Raw genomic sequence first — 15,163 nt, forward strand, 5'->3', positions numbered from 1 at the left:
CGCCCCGCCCCCCTGCAGTGCGTTTGCATCTCATTAAAATATGTCATTTCCAGTTCAGCCAATCAGAAGCCGGGACAACAAGGCATGGATCAGCTCCACATGGACTCCCTGCTCTGTCTGACGCCGTAAGACAGCCATTTAAAGGGACAGGCCCGTTCCACAAGTCACTTTCCACGCTGCTGCTCAGTCGTTATTTGTTACTGATCTGGAAATGTCACAGATCGGCTTTGCATATGACTCATGTCAGTTTTACAACAGTACTGCACTTACAGAACAAGACATGCTCCCTTGTAACCTGTTCCTGTATCCATGCAGAGCTGTATAGGATATTTACATGCTAGTCACGGAGACATACTTTGTATTTTGCACCCATTCAAAGAGTAATCCAAGTGGGTAAACTCCTTAAAGAAAGACAGTCTTTACTTTCTGTCGATTTGTCAGAGTGGATAGATTAGTTAGTATGTGTTGTGCTTTTCTTACACACATCTGATCATTTCTATAAATTAACGGAATTCCATAGAGAAATAGTGCCATACCTCACACCAAAAAAGGGCTATTTAAGATTTATTATAATAATAAATATTACTGAAAACACCTTGGTCAACGTAACTTATCATATATACTTGCAAACACCACAAAGCTCTAGACAACCTAATACTAGACAAGGACAACAGTATTACATTTTTGGAGGCACAGGAGTATCCATGCAGTTGTGTTCATCACTTCCAAAAGATGAACAATTTAACATATGAGAGGGACAAGGGCATTCAGATCCAAAATAGGGACACTGCTAAATAACTACATAATTGCAGTTGACTCAAAATATTTTCAACACATTATTATCGCACGCAACACTAACATATATTTAGCACACATATGCTGATCGCTATACATAAACATGCAATGACATGAGAAGTGAAGGGCCCAGCACATTTGTGTGTGGTCAGTACATTGCTGCAGAAATTGACATGTAGGGACAGTCACAATTTTCAAAGATTTGCCCTTGATGTGTTTTATTTCTGATACTTTTATTGTTTTTTTTTATTGGTTTTTTATTATTTTCCTATTGTACAGTATCACTTTCCTTGTTCTGTATGATTGATGCAATTCTAAATATATATTAGTTTACATTGAATGTAAATATTGAAAACGCTCAAGAAATCAACTCAATCATGTCCAGTGTAAAAGTAATGCAGCTCGTGCACTATTACCGTTATTACAGTAATAGTGCGCTTAAATACCGTTATTACGGTAGTTTCAACACCAGCATTTTGCTCACAGCTCAGAAAGCCGGATTAACTTTACTATAATAACGGTAATAGAGTTATTGCGGCGCTACTTCGGGGGGAATTGAATTCTCCCCTAAGTATATTGTTTCATGTATAACATGTAGCAGTGTTTTCAGAGATTGTATTCACTGAAGGAAATAATTTATTGTTTATTTTACATAGCACCAATCATATTACACACACACACAACATCCATTTTGTTAGAAGGCAAATAACCTACCAGTATATTTCTGGATTGTGGGAGGAAACCCTGCAAACATGGGGAGAACATACATATTTAACACAGAGAGAGCCTAGGTTGGAATCGAACCCATGACCTCAGAGCTGTGAGGCAACAAACTAACCACTGAGACGTCATATACTGTTCTACTTGCAAGTGCTTGATAAATATTCTTCGAAACTACACATGACGCTCCTGTTTCTCTATGCCCTGTTTGTTTTACAGGAAATGGGAGTACTTGTGTTGTAATGCACTTTGTAGCCTAACTATAAACAGTGTAATTTACAAGCTCTTTTAAGTTACAAATCACAGTGGGCCTGATTCATGTCCGTTTGCGTGCCGTGTCTTGCGTTACATAGCTGTGCGCATGCCTGACTGTTAATGACATGACAGCCTATGACAGAAGTTGGACGTAGGCAATGTACAATAACGGCGTGCTGACGCAGATGCGGCTGATTCAAGTCCTGGACATCTCTTTAAGTACGCTTGTTTCAGTCGTATCATTTGCACCAGATGCAGGGCAGGTGTAAGTGCCTTCTGATAGCGATGACTGGCACGGCCTAGTCTTTCTTTGGACAAGTACATGTATGCGTGCAACTAGAGAGCATAGAACATTTGTATACAACTAAGATAGACCATAAATCACATTGTACATACAGTACGCATTAAGACAATCTTGATTTATGTATTTAATGTAAATAATACAAATATATATTTTTTTTAACCCAACCATATTTTTATTAATTATTTTACAGCTGTTCATTTATTTTATAAAAAAAATTGTATGTGTTCTGATGTGACCATATATTGGATATATGCTTCTCCGTACACTGCACTCTTCTTTCTCTTAACATACGCCAAGTACTATTTACGCAAAGCATACTTACACCCAGATTGAAACTGAAACGTATCTTGAGATCAGCTTGGATTTGAATACAGTCAGAACTATGTGCAGGCCTTTTTTTTTAAACCAAAACTTGCGTTCAAGTCAAGTTCCAATTTGAATCAAGCCCAGTATGTCTAAGTATACTACAAGCAGTGGTCACTATGCTAATACGTGAATCACAGCAAAAGCATATTTATCAAAAGTTATACTGTTTGGATGTGCAACTGTACATTTATCCATAACAACCTATCAGGAGTTCCATTTTATGATTATAGTGCATGTTTCCGAACCACAAAAAGCGTCTATTTGTCCACACTTCAGTGTGCAGACCCACTTTATGGTCTAAACGGAAATAACCCCTTAAACTCAATCTGCACCTACATTTGTGGATTCCCGAAGGTGCAAACAGTACAAACATCACTTCAAAGTCCTCTCGTTAATTTAATCTTTTCTATTTCTCACCTAAAACATTGCACAGTTTAGACTCTTTGATGTCTTCAATTAATCATTAGAGGGGACAACAACATTTTCTTTTTTATGGCAGCACAGTGGCGTAGTGGTTAGCACTTCTGCCTCACAGCACTGGGGTCATGATTTTGATTGCTGACCATGGCCTTATCTGTGAGGAGTTTGTATATTCTCCCCGTGTTTGCGTGGGTTATCTCCTGGTGCTCCGGTTTTCTCCCACACTCCCAAAACATACTGGTAGGTTAATTGGCTGCTATCAAAACTAACCCTAGTCTGTGTGTGTATGTTAGGGAATTTAGGGCAGAGACTAATGTGAATATGTTCTTTGAACAGCGCTGTGGAATTAGTGGCACTATATAAATAACTGATGATAATATTATGTTACTTTTTATTACATTGTTTACTTCTTACAGAAGAGTAGAACCTGTGATTTCAGGCACACGTAGCATGAAAAGCCGCCAATGTGTCCAAGTCCTCCCATTGGCTAGTGCAAACATTTGCTCTCCTGCAGACACAACCATCTTAGCCTAGATTTTCATCGCTTCACTTTACAAACAGGTACATTTACACAGAGTGTCATGCCACAAAAGAGCATTTGCATTGCAGCTTTCCTTTTTAATTAACGGTGTTTAATGATTGCAAATCTGATGCTATAGGTTATTGCATGTTTGAACTTTTCCTCATTGCTAGTAAAACCCTGCGAACCACGACATTCCCTGACTGGTTGACAAGTAATATAACATGGGCAGCACGGTGGCTAAGTGGTTAGCACTTCTGCCTTACAGCACTGGGGTCATGAGTTCAATTCCCGACCATGGCCTTATCTATGAGGAGTTTGTATGTTCTCCCCGTGTTTGCATGGGTTTCCTCCGGGTGCTCCGGTTTCCTCCCACACTCCAAAAACATACTGGTAGGTTAATTGGCTGCTAACAAATTGACCCTAGACTATCTGTCTGTCTCTGTGTGTGTGTGTGTGTGTGTGTGTGTGTGTGTGTGTGTTAGGGAATTTAGACTGTAAGCCCCAATGGGACAGGGACTGATGTGAGTGAGTTCTCTGTACAGCGCTGCATAATTAGTGGCACTATATAAATAAATGATGATGATGATAATATCAGATGAAGGACAGTTCCGATTGGTAACGTAGTTTTGTTGCAGCCTAGCATTCTCTTTAAATAAGCCTCTGCCTCAACTACTAAACGGTACAACCATGTCAATGAGAAGGCGGCAACTAGAGTATAAAGCCTGAGGGTCTGCGGTCACTATGTTGTTTATACTGTCAACTTTTGTAAGAAATTCTACAGATTTTCAGAGCCACATAATAGTGCTTTTACAAGAGGCCCAGAAGGTTACCAGCATCACTGACAAAGGCGAAGGGGTGGGTGATAATAGTTTTGGTACCCCACCCTTCTAAACTAGTGTATTCTAAAGAGACATAACAAAGATTTACAGCCATGCAGTAAGATGTCAGCATCTAACAAAATAAGTGTAATTCTTACTGCAGTCACTAATAATGATCACTGCCTCTAATATGAACCAGGAACTACTTTTATTCAAAGCATAAACACATTTTCACTGCCAACAAAAGATCTGAAACACAAATCATTTAAACTGTATGAGCAAGATTGTGAACAAATGTGTCATTGCATGATTACGCAGTGGGTAATTTATTGTGCAGCTGCAACTTGCTGAGACTTGTAGTTCCACCACAGGTACAGTCAGAGGGTTACATTGTAAATACTTGTGTTCTGGTGGTCACATTGGCACAAGTTTATGTATATAAAGGAGCTGGCAATCCTAAACCCCTGTCTGCAGAATTACTGTAACAGCAAGAACAAGTAGGTTAGCTCGCTTATTGCCAAAGGTTATTGAAGCTTTCAGACTTCTAGCAGCGGATGTGTGAACCACATCACCACCTCGCCTGCATCTGAACTGGTGACCTTGAGTGATACAATGTGACAGGGGCCTCTGGCAGTTGCAGGGTTACCGGGTGTGTCCCCTTCTGCTTGTGACCAGTGTGTTGTGTTCCCATGCTGTAGGCAGGGTGAGTGGGTGGGAGAGGCCCTGCGCTACGTTTCACAATCAGTTAGTAGCTGGTGGAGGAGGAGGAAGGGGGGAGAGAAACAACGTGGAGGGAGGTGGAGCCCGGCTCGGGGATTACACGAACGCGTGATGTGAGGAGGAGACTCTCAGGGGAGGGAGATCCTGCCTCACTGCCCACCAGTGGCCCCGGCTTCTTAAAGGGGCGATCCGCCCCGATGCTTCACTTAACTGCTAGAGCGCCAGACCTGTGTACACCCAGTGTACACCCTGCTGTGTACAGGGCAATCTGCACTTCAGAACGCTGGAATTATACACTTCAGAACGCTGGAGTTATACACTTCAGAACGCTGGAGTTATACACTTCAGAACGCTGGAGTTATACACTTCAGACGCTGGAGTTATACACTTCAGAACGCTGGAGTTATACTTACATTCTATCACTAAATCGCTGTAGCAAATAAAAATAAATTGTGTATAATTGTTAGAGATGAGCGGGCTCGGATTTCGTTAACTCGAGCCCATCCGAACAGTGTGGATCCGAGGGGATCCGAGCACTGTTCGGGAACTTCCGGCCGCCAAATGCATCCAAACCGAGGCTATGACATCCAAGTCTCGCGTCGGATCTCGTGAGACTCGGATCTCATAAATGCCCCGCTCGCGGCCGCCATCTTCATTCTCCCTGTGACAGTGGCGGATCCAACAGGGACTTGCTGCCGGCAGCTGCACAATATGTGCAGGTCCGCTCGGCAGTGACAGTGTGCTGCCCGGCTGCTCTGATTGTGTTTAAAACACAATCAGAGCAGCCGGGCAGCACATTGTCACTGCCGAGCGGACCTGCACATATTGTGCAGCCGCCGGCAGCCTTGAAGTCAAAAAGGGGGCGGGGCCTAAATCGCCCCCCCTAAATCGGGTAGGATACTTTTCTAGATCTGCCCCTGCCCTGTGGTTACTGAAGAGGGAAGTTGATGTGCTCTGTCCTGCTGATAACTTTACAAAAGTGGTGCTTTGTCCTGCTGAGTGAATTAGTAGTTTGTCCAGTGCTCTCTCCTGCTGATGTATTTAGTCTAGTGGTGCTTTGTCCTGCTGAGTGCAGTAGTACTTTTCCCAGTCCTCTGTCCTGCTGATTCCAGTGGTGCTTTGGCCAGTGTCTGTGCTGCTGAGTCCAGTGGTGCTTTTGTCCTGTATTTGTTTCTGATAAGTCCATATCAATTTGTTAATTAGCCAAAAATCTTTTAAAAAATAAAAAAAAAATCTCCCAAAAAAATAAAAAATTTTTTTTAAAAAAAAATATAAAAAAATAATTGAAAAAGTATAATAAAATATTATAGAGCAATATATTATTGCAGTCCCAAAATAGAGGACCTGCCAGTTCTATTACTACGGTCATTGTTTGTGTAGTTCCAAAAAATAGGAACTGCCAGTTCTATTACTACGGTCATTGTGTAGTTCCAAAAAATAGGAACTGCAAGTTCTATTACTACGGTCATTGTTTGTGTAGTTCCAAAAAATAGGAACTGCCAGTTCTATTACTACGGTCATTGTTTGTGTAGTTCCAAAGAATAGGAACTGCCAGTTCTATTACTACGGTCATTGTTTGTGTAGTTCCAAAAAAAAGGGACTGCCAGTTCTATTACTACGATCATTGTTTGTGTAGTTCCAAAAAATAGGAACTGCCAGTTCTATTACTACGGTCATTGTTTGTGTAGTTCCAAAAAATAGGAACTGCCAGTTATATTACTACGTTCATTATTTCTGTAGTTCCAAAAAATAGGAACTGCCAGTTCTATTACTACGGTCATTGTTTGTGTAGACCCAAAGTGTGTGTGGTTTAGGAGTGCGCTCTCTTGTGCTGCATATAATGGAGTACAAAAATTTGGAGGATAAAGTAGGGAAAGATCAAGACCCACTTCCTCCTAATGCTGAAGCTGCTGCCACTAGTCAAGACATTGACATAGACGCTGAAATGCCATCAACATCGGCTGCCAAGGGCGATGCCCAATCTCATAGTATAGGGTATGTAAAATCCAAAAACCCAAAGTTCCCAAAAATTTGCAAAAAAAGAAAATTAAAATCATCTGAGGAGAAACGTAAAGTTGCCAATATGCCATTTACGACACGGAGTGGCAAGGAACTGCTTAGGTCCTGGCCCGTATTCATGACTAGTGGTTCAGCTTCACCCATGGATCTAAGCACTTCTCCTCCCCCCCGCCTCTAACAAATTTAAGAGACTTAAGCTGTCATCAACAACTAGTCCAAGTCCAGCGAGTTCAAGGGTTTTTGTGGTTGCGAAGCCTGACCTTCCCATCACTGTACGGGAAGAGGTGGCTCCTTCAACTATTTCCAGCACGCCCTCTGCATATGCTGGATGGATCACCCACAGTCCAGTTACAGATTTGGCTAATGAGGGTGTGAATGTTGTACACCAGGAGGAGGATATTGATGTAGCTGGCGCTGAGGAGGAACTTGACGAGGAGGATGCTGATGTGGTTATCATAAATGAGCCACCAGGGGGGGAAACAGTTGTTGTCCATGGGATGAAAAAGCCCATCATCATGCCTGGTCAGAAGACCAAAAAATCCACCTCTTCTGTCTGGAGTTATTTTTATCCGAATCCGGACAACAAATGTATGGCCATATGTAGCTTATGTAAAGCTCAAATAAGCAGGGGTAAGGATCTTGGCCACCTAGGGACATCCTCACTTATACGTCACCTGAAGAATCTTCATAATTCAGTGTTTAGTTCAGGACCTGTGGCTAGGACCGTCAGCAGTCCAGGGACACCTAAATCCCTTGGTCCTGTTGGATACATACCACCAACACCCTCTTCGTCAACTTCCTCCACGATCTCCATCAGATTTAGTCCTGCAGGCCATGTCACCAGCCAGACTGAGTCCTCTTCAATACGGGATTCATCCGAGGAATCCTGCAGTGGTACACCTACTACTGCCACTGCTGCTGTTGCTGCTGGTAGTCGGTCATCTTCCCAGAGGGGAAGTCGTAAGACCGCTACGTCTTTCACCAAACAATTGACCGTCCAACAGTCATTTGTCATGAGCACCAAGTACGACACTAGTCATCCTATAGCAAAGTGGATAACTGCGTCAATAACAGCAATGTTGGTGTTAGACGTGCGTCCGGTGTCTGCCATCAGTGGAGTGGGATTTAGACGGTTGATGCAGGTATTGTGTCCCCGGTACCAAATCCCGTCGAGATTCCACTTCACTAGGCAGGCGATACCAAAGATGTACAGAGAAGTAAGAACAAGTGTCCTCAGTGCTCTGAAAAATGCGGTTGTACCCACTGTCCACTTAACCACGGACAAGTGGTTCAGGGCAAACTAAGGACTATATGACTGTGACAGCCCACTGGGTAGATGCATCGCCTTCCGCAGCAACAGCAGCAGCTGCATCAGTAGCAGCATCTCCACAACGGCTGCTCGTGCCAAGGCAGGCAACGTTGTGTATCACAGGTTTTAGTAAGAGGCACAACGCTGACAACCTCTTAGAAAAACTGAGGGAAATAATCTCAGAGTGGCTTACCCCACTTAGACTCTCCTGGGGATTTGTGGTGTCAGACAACGCCAGTAACATTGTGCGGGCATTACATATGGGCAATTTCCAGCACGTCCCATGTTTTGCCCACACCGTTAATTTGGTGGTGCAGCATTACCTGAAGAGTGACAGGGGTGTGCAGGAGATGCTTGCGGTGGCCCACAAAATTGCTGGACACTTTCGGCATTCTGCCAGTGCCTACTGCAGACTCGAGCAACATCAAAAAAGGCTGAACCTGCCCTGCCATCACCTCAAACAAGAGGTTGTGACGCGCTGTAACTCCACCCTCTATATGCTGCAGAGGATGGAGGAGCAGCAAAAGGCCATTCAAGCCTACACAGCCACCTACGACATAGGAAAAGGAGTGGGGATGCGCCTGAGTCAAGCACAGTGGAGACTGATTTCCGTGTTGTGCAAGGTTCTCCAGCCGTTTGAACTTGCCACACGAGAAGTCAGTTCCGACACTACCAGCTGGAGTCAGGTCATTCCCCTGATCAGGCTGTTGCAGAAGCAGCTGGAGAAAGTGAGGGAGGAGCTGGTAAACCATTGCGATTCCACCAAGCATGTAGCTCTTGTGGATGAAGCCCTTCGTACGCTTTGCCAGGATCCGAGGGTGGTCACTCTTTTAAAGTCAGAGGAATACATTCTGGCCACCGTGCTCGATCCTCGGTTTAAAGCGTATGTTGTGTCTCTGTTTCCGGCGGACACAAGTCTACAGAGGTGCAAAGACCTGCTGGTCAGGAAATTGTCCTCTGAAGAGGACCGTGACATGCAAACAGCTCCACCTTCATTTTCTTCCACACCTGTGGCTGCGAGGAAAAAGCTCAGTTTTCCTAAAAGACCCACTAGCAGTGATGCAGACAACATCTGGTCCGGACTGAAGGACCTGCCAACCATTGCAGACATGTCTACTGTCGCTGCATTGGATGCTGTCAGAATAGAAAAAATGGTGGAGGATTATTTTTCTGACACCATCCAAATAAACATGTCAGACAGTCCATATTGCTACTGGCAGGAAAAAAAGGCAGTTTGGAAGCCCCTGTACAAACTGGCTCTATTTTACCTGAGTTGTCCCCCCTCCAGTGTGTACTTGGAAAGAGTTTTTAGTGCAACGGGGAACCTGGTCAGTGAGCGGCAAAGGAGGTTGCTTCCGCAGAACGTTGAAAAAATGATGTTCATAAAAATGAATTATCAATTCCTCAATCAAGTACAGCACTGGCCTCCAGATCCTACAGAGGGACCTGTGGTTGTGGAGTCCAGCGGGGACGAACTGATAATGTGTGAGGATGAGGAAGTACACACTGAAGGGGGAGAGGAATCTGAGGATGAGGACGACATCTTGCCTGAGTAGAGCCTGTTAATTTGTACAGGGAGAGATGAATAGCTTTTTTGGTGTGGGGGCCCAAACAAACCAATCATTTCAGCCACAGTAGTTTGGTATGATTGCTGTCGCTGAAATGATTGGTTTGTTAAAGTGTGCATGTCCTATTTCAACAACATAAGGGTGGGTGGGAGGGCCCAAGGACAATTCCATCTTGCACCTTTTTTTTTTCTTTGCCAGCTCGTTTTGTTGGGGTCCAAACAAACCAATCATTTCAGCCACAGTTTGGTAGGCCCAGTCGCTGAAATGATTGGTTTGTTAAGGTGTACATGTCCTATTTCAACAACATAAGGGTGGGAGGGCCCAAGGACAATTCCATCTTGCACCTTTTTTTTTTCTTTGCCAGCTCGTTTTGTTGGGGTCCAAACAAACCAATCATTTCAGCCACAGTTTGGTAGGCCCTTTCGCTGAAATGATTGGTTTGTTAAAGTGCGCATGTCCTATTTCAACAACATAAGGGTGGGTGGGAGGGCCCAAGGACAATTCCATCTTGCAAATCTTTTTTTTGGCATTATGTGACCGTCCAACAGTTGTTTTCCATGAGCACAAAGTACGACAGTAGTCATCCTATGGCAAAGCGGATAACTGCGGCCTTAACAGCTATGTTGGTGTTAGACGTGCGTCCGTTGTCCGCCATCAGTGGAGTGGGATTTAGACGGTTGATGGCTTACCCCACTTAGACTCTCCTGGGGATTTGTGGTGTCAGACAACGCCAGTAACATTGTGCGGACATTATATATAGGCAATTTCCTTTGTGGCTCCATTATCCCAATTAAAAGGATTTTTACCTGTTGGTGTAATGATGTTATAAACACTACACTTGAAAGCTTCAGCCTTTAAATTAAAAAGTCACTCTTCATTGCACGAAGATTTGCAACAGGGACAGTTTTTTTGTTCCCAAAGTCAACAAATAACACTTCGACGCTGTCTGTCTTTGACATACTTGATGGGATCTCAATGATGAATGCTCTGTACCATGGTCGTCAAAAAACAAGAGGTAGTGACGCGCTCGAACTACACCCTCTATATGCTGCAGAGGATGTAGGAGCAGCCATATGTGCAGTGGAATTGAGACCATTTGAAGGCGGAGGTATTGTGGCCCCGGTACCAAATTGGGTACCGGGCCCACTCCACTACGCAGTCCAGAAAGCTACCTCGGTGCAACGTTTTGGACTAAAAACAATATTGTGAGGTGTGAGGTGTTCAGAATAGACTGGAAATTAGTGGAAATGATTGTTATTGAATGTTATTGAGGTTAATAATAGCGTAGGAGTGGAAAAAAAATGGATTTTAGCGCTTTTTATGCTTTTTTAAAAATAAATCAGAACCCAAAACCCTAAATCAGAACCAAAACCTTTTGTCAGGTGTTTTGGCAAAACAAATCAGAACACAAAACCTCAAGCTAATCAAAACCCAAAACACTAAAAGTGCCCGGTGCACACCCTTAATAATTGTACTATTCACTAATAGGTTAAAAAGACATTTCAGTAATTAATGGGCTAAGCTTGAGAGAACATAAATATAAAAGCAATATGATAATATCAAGGTATAAGAGACGTAATAAAGGAAGCATGATATGCTAGAAATAAATATATTTTCTTTCTTTTTCTAAATTAACCATCAGAATTACAAAATAAATCCTCTAACGAACTTGTTTGTGTTTAATTTGTGGGCAAGTTCCCACTTGGGGGTTTGATATGACTTTAATTTTATTTATTTTTTGTTTCACCTCTATCATTTTACAATTTTTTTAATATTCAGCAAGATTTATTTTAAATATGCTAAAAAAAAGTTTTCATTTTAAGATTAATAATTAAAATTGTTTTGTTTTTTTAAAGACTATATTTATTAAAGTTTGTCACAAAGTAATATAAGCAAATGGCATGTACAAAAGGTACAATAGATAGAAAATATCTAGTAGTACAGACATAATGAGTTGACCAGATATTAATAAAGAGACATTCTGGGACCAAAATAATTGTAACAATGACCTGGAACTGAAAATAGATCTAGAAATGAGGTATAATATAGTGACGAATTGTATCAAGGGGGAAGAAAAAGGAGGAAGGGGGAGGAAGAAAAAAAGTTAAGAGAGAGGGCAATGAAGAAACCGAGACCAGGACCTGGACTAAAATTGATTTTTTTAATCATATGAAATATTAATTAGTGAACTTCATATATCTTACTTTTTCCAACTCTAGTCTTTAAGCAATAAATTGTTGACTTTAGTCCAGTTGTATTATTGCAAAAATTAAAGTACTACAGTAGTACTTGAAGCTTAAATGTTACTGTACCTTGCTCATGCAATTACCATGATCTGAAATGAGATTATTTTTCTGTTCCATAATATCCGAGATGACGGCATGCTTTGTTATTTATTCTGCCCTACCCCTTATTCATCTCTTATTATATACAGGTCTGGTGGTGGGTTCTCCTGCGCTCCCCTGCCTGGAGTTGGCATATTCAGCATGAAGCCCTGCTTAGCGCTTCACTGTATATGCACAGAAGATTCGCCACTGCTCCTGTACTATTCCCCCATACATCCTTGCTATGATGAAGGTGGAACAGCACCTACGGACTTGACCTGTGCTGGTGGGGGTGCCTGGTAGCCTGGTGCCCTTCTCCTGTAAAGCCATATCAAAAGATTAATATATAAAAATGGAAATAATATTGTCAGATACAGCACACACATGAGCCTGCGTGAAGTGTATGTGACCCAGTCTGTCTAGCAATGATAACAATACCCTTTTTATATTACACGCTCAATATTTATTCCAAAATTGTGTCACCACCAAGGTCTGTTTCAAGAGCTGAACTCTTACAGGAAGCCATTGGTTACTCATTGATCTTTCTGTAACTACGACCTGAATTTAAATTCATCAGATTTATCATTAACCAAATAATACCCCGTATTTCAGTTATGTAGCGTTATAAATTACAAAGCCTAACTAGCAAATGAATTTGCTAAGCTCACAGAGACAGAACATTAAATGGGATTTAATATGGCAGAAAAGCCACAATGCTTAAGGTATATGAAATAACAAAATTACATACACCAATATTGTGCAAAATAGTTTCTTCAAATAAAATGGAGTAAATACAGAAACAGAAAAACGTACTCAATTTCTTATCATGCAGGAGAACGTATATATATGGAACATAACCTCAATCAGATTGGTCTCCATCTAAAATGAACAACCATGTTTTAATCTCAGGGTGATCTAAAAATAAAATCTGCTTCCCCTCTCAGCCTCTCTTCATCTGAGGTCATTTAGTAAGGCAGTGTATATGCTAATAGGTGTCACAGAGGGATGTCTGGTGGTAGCAGATTGCCAACCAAGGTTGCAATGGCAGTATAGAGGCATATGTCCCCTGGTTTTCAGCAGAGACCCTGTGCCAGTATGTTTGGGCTTCACTCCAGGAAATTCGAAGATCTGCCCCTTGGAGTGGCAAGCTGTTAGCCAAAGAAAGTGTGGTAGTGAACAACAAACAGAAGAAAGGTCAAACAAACCAAAGTCTGGTTTACTGAGAGACACTGCGCGGTGGCTTAGTGGTTAGAACTACTGCCTCACAGCATTGGGGTCATAAGTTCGATCCCGACCATGGCCTTATCTGTGTGGATAAGACCATGCATTTTCTCCGGTTTCCTCCCACACTCCAAAAACCTACTGGTAGGTTAATTGGCTGCTATTAAAATGCCCTTAGTTTCTCTCGGTCTGTGTGTGTGTATGTTAAGGGATTTAGATTGTAAGCTCCAATGGGGCAGGGACTGATGTGAATGAGTTCTCTGTACATTGCTGTAGAATTAGTGGTGCTATATAAATAAATTGACACTGAAAAAGTGATTAGATAGGATGAGAACCAGGATAGGACAGTGTCTTAAAGGCCTAGGGATTGTAGCGTCTGTATTAGGAGAGAGTGGTCAACTGCGTGCTTGAATAGTGATGGAGAGATAGCAGTAGAGAGAGAATGATTACAGATGTTAGTTAGAGGTGGAATGAGAACATGAGACAGGGTTCATACCAATTTGTGAGGGTATGGGATCAAGAGGACAGGAGGTAGAGTAGGAAGATAAGAACAGAGTAGAAACTTCCTCTTCATTTGTGGGACCAAATGAAGAGAGGGTGACAGAGGATGCTGGGAAGGAATTGAGTCGATTGCTAGTCAAGGGAGATGATACCATGTCAAGTATGATTTTATCAATCTTGTCCTTGAAATAGGAAGCAAGATCCTGGGCACGGATGGTAGACGGAGGGTTTGGGGTGGGAGGATTGAAAAGATATTTAAATGTGTTAAAAAGGCGTTTGGGGTTAGAAGTCTGAGCATAGAGGAGAAATTGGAAATATGCTTGTTTAACAGTGTTCAGAGCACTAAAGGTCACTTTCCACTCGTCCCTCTCTCTGATGCATAGGAGGTTGTAAGCGCCCCTGATGTCGAATTTTGAGAAGTTCGTTGCTCCTTTAATACAGTTGAAAAGTTTAGAGAATAGCGGTGTAGTATACCAGAGTTTTAACCTGAATATCATTTAAGCCTCAATAATCAATACAGAAGTGCAGGCTTCTGTCTTTCTTCTTAACGAAAAAGAATCCGTCACATGGCAAGGTGGAACTTTACTAGGCAGAAGTTCAATTGCACAGTGCCACATCCTATGGAGAAAAAAATCTTCAGCATAAGAAGCATTAGGGGTAAAAAAAGATTAAGTTTTTGTGACAGGATGGACAGCCTATGGCACCCTGTCTATTGTTGCTGGGAACCGGCTGGGCTTACTGTGCCACCAGCCCCTTTCTTTATCCCAAATGTGCCCTCTAACCGCAGTAGGAGGGGCTTAAGCTACTGACACCACTGGACTCCTTACCAGCATCCAGAACCGGGTTCCTTCTGGGTAACTGTCGCTACTAGTTTATCCCCTTGCTGGTGCACCTGGGCTGGTACCCCTGACCTCTTCCTATAGATCAGGGCTGCTATGGATGAATCCCCCCTGGCCTATCACACTGACCAGAGCTGCTGGGTAGCGGGCAGAGCGGTGGTACCGGAAAGCTGGGTCCAAACCTCAGTACAGCCGGGAACAGATTAGAGTTGGGTCTAATCTGTAGGTCACAGGAATTTCAGCCTGGAAGATTGTCAGGTGCCGTCTCCGCACTGACACTTGGTGCAGTAGATGGACGCCTGCACCTTCTCATCAGCCGCGTCCCATTGCCTAGCAGCGGGACGCTATCTCCGCTCACCTGTCAGTGGACAGCGTGTCTAACCGCAAAATCTCCATCACCCAATCAGGATGCACCTTATGGTATATAGAGCACCCTCTGACACATGGTGGGTGCCAGAGTA

The sequence above is a fragment of the Mixophyes fleayi genome, chromosome 2, assembly GCF_038048845.1.
Source record: "Mixophyes fleayi isolate aMixFle1 chromosome 2, aMixFle1.hap1, whole genome shotgun sequence".
Lineage (NCBI taxonomy): Eukaryota > Metazoa > Chordata > Amphibia > Anura > Limnodynastidae > Mixophyes > Mixophyes fleayi.